An 8489-nucleotide genomic window follows, 5' to 3' on the forward strand; every position below is an offset into this window, starting at 1 on the left:
AAAAGGGATAAGCAAATAGCACCTACCATGTGCCAGGCTAAGCACATTTTATAAATATTATCTCAGTTGTTCTTCGCAAAAATCCCACAAGATATTTGCTATTATTAGCTTTACAGTTAAGGAAACTGAAGCAAATAGGTTAAGTGACTTTGTCCAGGGTCATATAGCTAGTAAGTATCTGAAACTGAATTTGAACTCAAGATTTCCTTGACTCCAGGTCCAGTGCTTTAGCCACTGCCACTAAGTATAAGAGGAACTATGGTTAGGCATATCCTTTAACAAAAAGAATAAGTCCCTGTTTCAGTAGAAGTGTCTTGAGAATGTTTATTTACTCTATCCTCATTCCTTCCTTTATGGGGAATGAGAGACCAATCAGACAGTTTTGGTTATGTATACAGTAGGAGTAAAAATGAATAAATACTCCTGATATTTTAAATTAAAGGATTTAATAATAAATAAAAATGAGAGAAAAAGGGATTCCTTCAGCCAAGTGAGCAGAGCACAGAGCCAGAGACCCACACCTGCCACACTTTAGCCAAAGCAAAGCCGCAAAAGAGCCCCACAGTGTGGGTCTCAATCAAATTTACCTCCCAAGCCTCTGTATGTCAAATGAGGATGTACTTAAAAGGATGATGGGAATGTAACTCAGGTGTGGCAAATTTTCCACCTGCACAATACCCTTTAGCAAGGGACCAGAGTATAAGTCCACTTAGAGTCAGAGAACATGTTGCTTAAACTCATTCCATTACATTTATAATTATAGTTCTTTTATTCCTCAACCACTCCATTTACCATATTTAGAATCAGGAAACTTGGGTTCAAATCCAGTCACTAACATTTACTAGTAGTAGTATGTTATTGTTGTCCAGTCATTTTTCAGTTGTGTTCAACTCTTCCTGACCCCATTTGGGGTTTTCTTCTCAAAGATACTGGAGTAGTTTGCTATTTCCTTCCCTAGCTCATTCTACAGATAAGGAAATGGAGGCAAATAGGGTCAAATGACTTGCCCAGAGTCCCACAGCTGATAAGTATCTAAGACCAGATTTGAACTCATGAAAATGAATCTTCCTAACTCTAAGCCCCTCACTCTATCCATGGTGCCACCCAGCTGCCCTTAGTATGTATGAGTTACTACTATGATCTTGAACAAATCCATTTCCCTTTCATAAATTTCTTCAATTTCTGTAAAATGAGATTAATTGCAATTACAGTAGCCACTCTACAATGTCACTTATGAGGAAGGCTCTTTGTGAACTGTAAAAGTAAACTTGACACTGTAGAAATATGATGTTATCGTCATTCTCACACATGGACCCAGGCCTGCCTTCTTACCCTTTGCTAATAATATATGGTGGGGTCGTGGCTTAGACAGCCTCTTGACTCAGTGTCAAATTCACAGCTCCAGGTCCTCATTGTCAGTGTTGTGACCTGACAGGACTCTGGGACAGACACGCTGGGTTAATCAGGGCAGTGCCAGGTCTCTGTCAGCTGTCAGATTTCTCTAGGATCAGCAGAGGGCAGTGGTGACTTAGCTGGGTGGTTGATAAGCTCACTGCTTTCTGATTAGGAAGACCCACCGAAGTGGGGAAAACCAATAAACAGAAGTCAAATCCTAGAACAATCTTGTTAAAGAAGGGCAACAGGATGGATTAGAATATAGCTAAGAATGCAAGGGTTGGAGAAACAGTTGGGTGAACGGAGTACTGAAGCAGCATTCATTAAGTGTCCACTGGGTACTTGGCTAAGTGCTTTAACAACTATCCAATTTGATCACCCAGGGAGGCGGATGGTATTATGAACCGCATTTCATAGATGAAGAAACTGAGGCACCCAAGAGCTGAAGTGACTTGCCCAGGATCAGATAGCTAATCAATGTCTGAGGCCAGATTTTAATACAAGTCTTCCTTTCTCCGGACCCAGCACTCTAGCTATATCTAAGCTAGATGAGAACCAGCTGGATCACAAATCAAAAAACAGGGTCAGTGATGGAATTCACATAAAGACACAGAGGATGCAAATGAGCAGCAAGATGGCAAAGGCAGAGTCCAGGTGAATACTGATAGGGCTCCTTTGAGAGCTGACATCTTCATGTACCTTCAGGCAGAGAGGCAATGCACTTGATAGAGAGCTGGACCTGGAGTCAGGAAGACCTAAGATCAAATCTAGCTTCAGACAATTCCTGGCTCTGTGATCCTGGGTAAGTCACTTAATCTCTGTCTGCCTCACTTTCCTCATCTATAAAATTGGGATAACAATAGCACCTCATTCTTAAGATTGTTCTGAGGATAAAATGAAATACTTGTTAAATGCTTTGCAAACCTCCAAATACTATATAAATGCCAACTATAATTTTTTTTAATGTATCCTAGAGGTTTTGGGTTTTTTTAACCTTTAAATTCCACCTTTGAATCAATACTGTGTATTGGTTCTGAGGCAGAAGAGCTAAACAATAGATGTTGAGTAACTTGCCCAGGGTCACACAGCTAAAAAGTGTCGGAGGCCACATTTGAACCCAAGCTTTTAGAATGTTAAAAGGCTAACAATGTCTGAGACATCAAACTCAATTTCTTCATTTAACTAATCTAAATAAATTTAAATAATTTAAATAAACACAAGCAGAAGAAATGTTAAGAGTAGAAGGAAGAGGGGGTAGCCAAGTGGTTCAGAGAATTGAGAGCCAGGCACAGAGATGGGAGGTCTTGGGTTCAAATTTGACCTCAAACACTAGCTGTGTGACTCTAGTCAAATCACTTAAATCCCATTACCTAACCCTTACCATCTTTCTACCTTGGAAGCAATACTTCTAAGATGGAAGGTAAGGTTTTTTTTAAAAAGAGTAGAAAGAACCCAGCTGTGTGACCCTGGGCAAGTCACTTGACCCCCATTGCCCACCCTTACCAATCTTCCACCTATGAGACAATACACTGAAGTAAAAGGGTTTAAAGAAAAAAAAAGAGTAGAAAGAAGATCACTTTAGAGAGGGATACTTAGATGGTCAAGAGGACCAGGGAAGGACTCTTGAAGAAAGTAGCATTTGAGATGAGTATTGAAGGAAACCAGGGCCAGAGGTAAAGAGAGAGAGAATTCCAGGCAAGATGGATGGCTAAGGCAATAATGTCAGGTGTCAGGAAATAGAGTGTGTCCAAGGAGTAGCATGTTGTCCAGTAATGCTGACAGTAGAAAGTGTGGGGGGAAATGAGAGGGGCAGCCTGTGAAGAGCTTTACATGTCAATAGATCTCAGTGTAAATACAAAACTAGCCAACTTTTTCAATTGACCACTTGAGGTTCCACTTTTTCCCCTTAGAAGAACACAGGGTAGAATGAAAGTAGATAGATTTTTGGAAAAGCTGGAAAGACCTTCATGGACTGATGCAGCACGAAATAAGCAGAACCAGGAAAACACTGTACACAGTAAAAGCAATACTGTGGAATGATGAACTGCTATAAAAATCAAAGACAATTTTGAGGGATTTAGGACAAAGAATGCTCTCCATCTCCAGAGAAAAAAACTGTTGGAGTCGGAAGACAGATGAAAGCATACTATTTTTCAGTTGTTTATTTGGGTTTATGTTTTGGGGGTTTTGGTTTAAGATTTCTCACTTACAGAAATGAACAACATGGGTAAAAATAAAATTAATAAAATAAAAGGAAGGCAGATAAATTGCGCATATCGTAGATGTTGGGTATCAGTGGAAGAAGGCAAAGAAAGGAGAACAGCAAGAGAGGTCAGCTGTTAGTGAAGTTGCTTTCATCTTAGTCAGTCCTCTAAAACCTAAAACATCCGGGAGCAGAGAGACCTGTCACAGACTAGGCTGGTAACAGCAGGATGGAGGCAGCAATAAAAGATTTCCTCGTCCAGTGAAGTGCATCGAATAAGCTGCACACCTGCTGTTAGGCATCCCTGACCTTATACATTGTTCTACATTTTCCCAATAATCAGAAACAAACTGGGGGAGGGAAAGAATCAGAAATGAGGCTGCCCCACGACTACCCTAGGAATAGGCAAACATCTCCGGCAACATGTTTGTATCGGCTGATGATGGCACCAGACAGCCTGTACAACCATCCTGGCTCTCGTCAGACACTGGCTCATCCATCACTAACATACAGCAAGATTTCAGTCCTTTGCCAAAACCACTTATGGCCCACAGGACAGTGGCTTATGGCAGACTTTATTGGGACTGCCCACAGAGAGCTATGTATGAGACTTCCAGAAAAGAGCAGAAATGAAGAGAAGAGCTGGCTGGCCTGGAAATAGCAGACGGCAAGATGAGCCCATCTATCTCTCCAGTTGCCTCTTTATTTAATGTTCAGCTGTGATCCTTGCTCATCCTCAGATGCGGAGATCAGAGGAGATGATGATTGTATTTCCAATTAGAACAAATAGTAGCTCTCTTCAGCAGTCTCATTAATCCTTTCAGGCACATTTGTATTGTGTTACTTACTCTGTAGCCTAATGAGGCAGAAAAGAAGAGCTCTTTCCTTTTCCTCTCTCTAAATACAGGTCCAAATAATTCCTTCTCCTGCAAGAGACCAAGATTAACTTGCAGCCAAGATTGCAGCTGGAGAAATATTTGCTTCTCTAAGGAACAGAATTGAGCCTACATATACAAGATCACGAAGCTATCATCCCATGGCTTGTTTTGGCAGTTTCAGCCCAAGAAGGGGTGATTTCCCTATAAAGCAAAAAGCTGATTTGGGGTATGCTGCCCACCTGGTTGTATGCTTAGCATGGATCATGGTGGTCCATGGGTTGTCAACTCTTTATTTAACATGGTATAGTAAAAAGGGATTTGGTGTTGGAATAAACAACTCTTGGATTCAAGTGCTTCTTTGGCACATACTGCCTTTACTATTGGACAAGGCATTCAGTGCCACTAGATAATTTTCCCAATGTACAGAGTGGACAGAATTTCCACATTTTGGAGTTTTCTCAAGCAAAAGAAATATAAGTTTAAAAATTTTGGGGGCAGCTGGGTAGCTCAGTGGATTGAGAGTCAGATCTAGAGACAGGAGGTCCTAGGTTCAAACCCGGCCTCAGCCACTTCCCAGCTGTGTGACCCTGGGCAAGTCACTTGACCCCCATTGCCCACCCTTACCACTCTTCTGCCTTAGAAACAATACACCGAAGTACAAGGGTTTAAAAAAATTCTTTTTTAAAAATATTAAGGGCTGGACCTAATTAATATAGGGATATCTCAGGGGAAGAAACTCCCTCTACCAATGCAGGTTGGTACTTTTTCTGCAAATTATACTTAGAACATTGCATAGAACACTGAAAAATTGTGACTTAGTCAGGGTCACAAAGTCAGCATGTATTAAATCTTTCCAAATTTGAGGATCCCATATACTACACCAGGGGTCGACAACGTATGGCTCTCAAGTCACATCTGGCTCTTTTGAGGGCCAGATATGGCTCTTTCTACAGGAGCCATAAAGTCAATTTTTTTTCAGGCGCTGTTAGAGGAGCTCACTGTGAGCACTGAAGGCTCTCATGAAATTACATTTTAAAAAATGTGGCATTTATGGCTCTCAAGGCCAAAAAGGTTGCCCAGCCTCTGATTTAAAAAATAAATAGATAAATAATGCCTGGGGGCAGCTAGGTGGCTCAACAGATTGAGAGCCAAGCCCAGAGACTGGAAGGTTCTGGGTTCAATTCCAGCCTCAGACCCTTCCTAGCTGTATGTCCCTGGGCAAGTCACTTAATCCCCATTGCCCAACACTGATCACCCTTCTGCCTTGGAACCAATACTTAGTGTTGATTCTAAGACAAAGGGTAAGGGTTTAAAAAATAATGCTGCCTCTGATTTCAAAATTAATAAAAATCAGTCAGTCAATACCTACTATGTGCCAGGCATAGTTCTAAACTCTGGAGATACAAAGAAAAGCAAAAGAAATTCTCTGCTCCCAAGGAGCTCACAGTCTAATGGAGAAAACAGTAATACCACTAGGTACAAATAAGCTATATACAAGATAAATAGAAAATAATCAACAGAGAGAAGGCATTAGAGTTAAGGAGAATTGGGAAAGGCTTTTTATAGAAGGTAATGTTTTAGCTAGAACTTGAAGGAAATTAGGGAAGCCAAAAAGTGATGAGGAGCAGGGAGGAGAGCATGCCAGACATGGGGGAATAGCCAGTGAAAATGAAAACAGCTCTAAATATACACTGAATATAAAGACATATCCTTTGGAATATTTTGAATGATGGATTTAGAATAAGATAAACTGGATCTGAATCTCAGTTCTATTCTTTACTACTGTGTGACTTTGGGTGAATTACTTTACATTTTAACCCAGAGGATTTAAATTTCTTCATCTATAAATTGAAATAATTAGACTACATAATTTTCAAGGTCCTCTCTGGTTCATTATTCTATATTCATAAATTCTGTCATCAGTGGTTGCTTTCATCACAGCAGATTACAACGTCCCATTTTTATTTGTTTCATAGCTATGGTCAGATTTTATCACCTGATAGTCACCTGTAAGGTGACTATTCAGCTTCTCTGAATTCAGTTACTTCTATCTTTTGATGACAGACACACTATAATTGGGCCTAAACTGGAAGCTTTTCTTTTCTTTACCTTTCTTTTCTCTTCCTTTGTCTTCACTCTGTCCTTCCTTCCTTCCTTCTTTTTTTTTAACCTTCATAAAATCTACCACAACTTGTGTTCTTCTGGATAGGCTAGAGAACCCAGAGCCATCTCTATGTCATGAAGAGTTTTTAGAGGAAAAAAGTAAGGGAAAGAAAGCTCTAAGATGAAATCGTGAATCTTTCCTCACTAATTCTCTGCTCTTCCCTTAAAAGCTTTACAGCTTACTTTAACCCTAATCTCATAGAAAGATTCTGATAAAAATGCTAAACTTTAGAGCTCATACTGAATATTAACTTGGTATCTGAGCTTCTAGTTTGCTTCTTTCCCTACGGAAAACGCCTCTGATTACTACTTCTGAACAAATCAAAGGGAATATGTTAGTTTCTCCTTCTAAATTTCCCCTTCAGCTAAAAAAGGTTCCTGCCCTTCCTTGTGGTTTCTTGCTAAAGGATTTCTTTGCTTCTCCACATGAAAAAGAAGAAAAAAAGAATAAAAAGAGGAAGTGGTACCAGAAAGTGTTTGTGATGGAGAATCATAAAAATGTCTACCTCATCCAAGACATAGAGAGATGCATACATTGTTAAGTAGGTAGATCGATAAACAGATAGGCACAGATTAGGTAGAGACAGACAGACAGACAGACAGACAGACAGACAGACAGACAGATAGATAGATAGATAGATAGATAGATAGATAGATAGATAGATAGATAGATAGATAGATAGATAGATAGATAGATAGCTATGGGGCTAACAGAAATATGTAAGGGGGCAGCTAGTGGCTCAGTGGATTGAGAGTCAGGCCCAGAGAGAGGAGGTCTTTGGTTCAAATCTGGTCTCAGATACTTCCTAGCTGTGTGCCCCTGGCACACACAAGATGGAAGATAAGGGTTTTAATTTAAATTAAAAAAAAAAAGAAATATGCAAGACCAAGAGCCATTTTTCAATGGATATGAACAAAGGACATAAGCAAAAAAATTTTCAAACACATTGCAAACTGTTCATCAGAATGTGACAGATTGCTCAAAATCTTTAATAATAATAGAAATGCAAATAAAAATAGCCATAAAATTTCTCAGCATGCTCAACAAATTGGCAAAGGTGACAGAAGATGGGAATAATCAATGTTGAAAAGACTACGGAAAGACAGATACATTAATATAATGTTGATGGAATTATGAATTGATCTAACTATTCTAGAAGGTTATTTGGAAATATGATTTTTTAAAAAGTGACTATGATGTCCTGACTTTTGACTCAGAGTTCTCAATATTAGGCATATATACCAAGGAAGTGAAAGAAAAGGTCCCATATATGATAAAAATATTTAAAGCAGTATTTTTTATAGTGGCAGTGTATTGGAATTAAAAAAAATGCCCACTGAGTAGGAAATAACTAAAGAAGTTGCAATATGTGAATATAATTGAGTATTATTGTGTCATAAGAAATGGTCATTACAAAGAATTCAAAGAAGTAGGATAAAATTATATTAATTGATTCAAAGTGAAGTAAGTAGAACCAAGAAAACAATATGCATACTGATTACAACTATGTAAACAGAAAGAATCATAACAACAATGTAAAGTATTGCATACTTCTATTTTAAAAATTACAGAACATCTAGACTTTTTGATGGGATCAACAAATCTAAGGTATTAATTAGGTAAAAACAGCCTAGCCACATTACTCAAATCAGTCAATCACTAAAATGCATTATACTAGGTGAAAGCAACCTAATTCATCAAGCTGGGGAAGGAACAGAGGTTGTAGACTCACTGGAAGAAATGGAATCATATAAGAAATGTTTTGGGATTAGTAAAGGAGACTTAGACACTCCCAGTGAGATGTGTGTGTGTGTGTGTGTGTGTGTGTGTGTGTGTGTGTGTGTGTGTG

The sequence above is a fragment of the Gracilinanus agilis genome, chromosome 1 (genome assembly GCF_016433145.1).
Source record: "Gracilinanus agilis isolate LMUSP501 chromosome 1, AgileGrace, whole genome shotgun sequence".
Lineage (NCBI taxonomy): Eukaryota > Metazoa > Chordata > Mammalia > Didelphimorphia > Didelphidae > Gracilinanus > Gracilinanus agilis.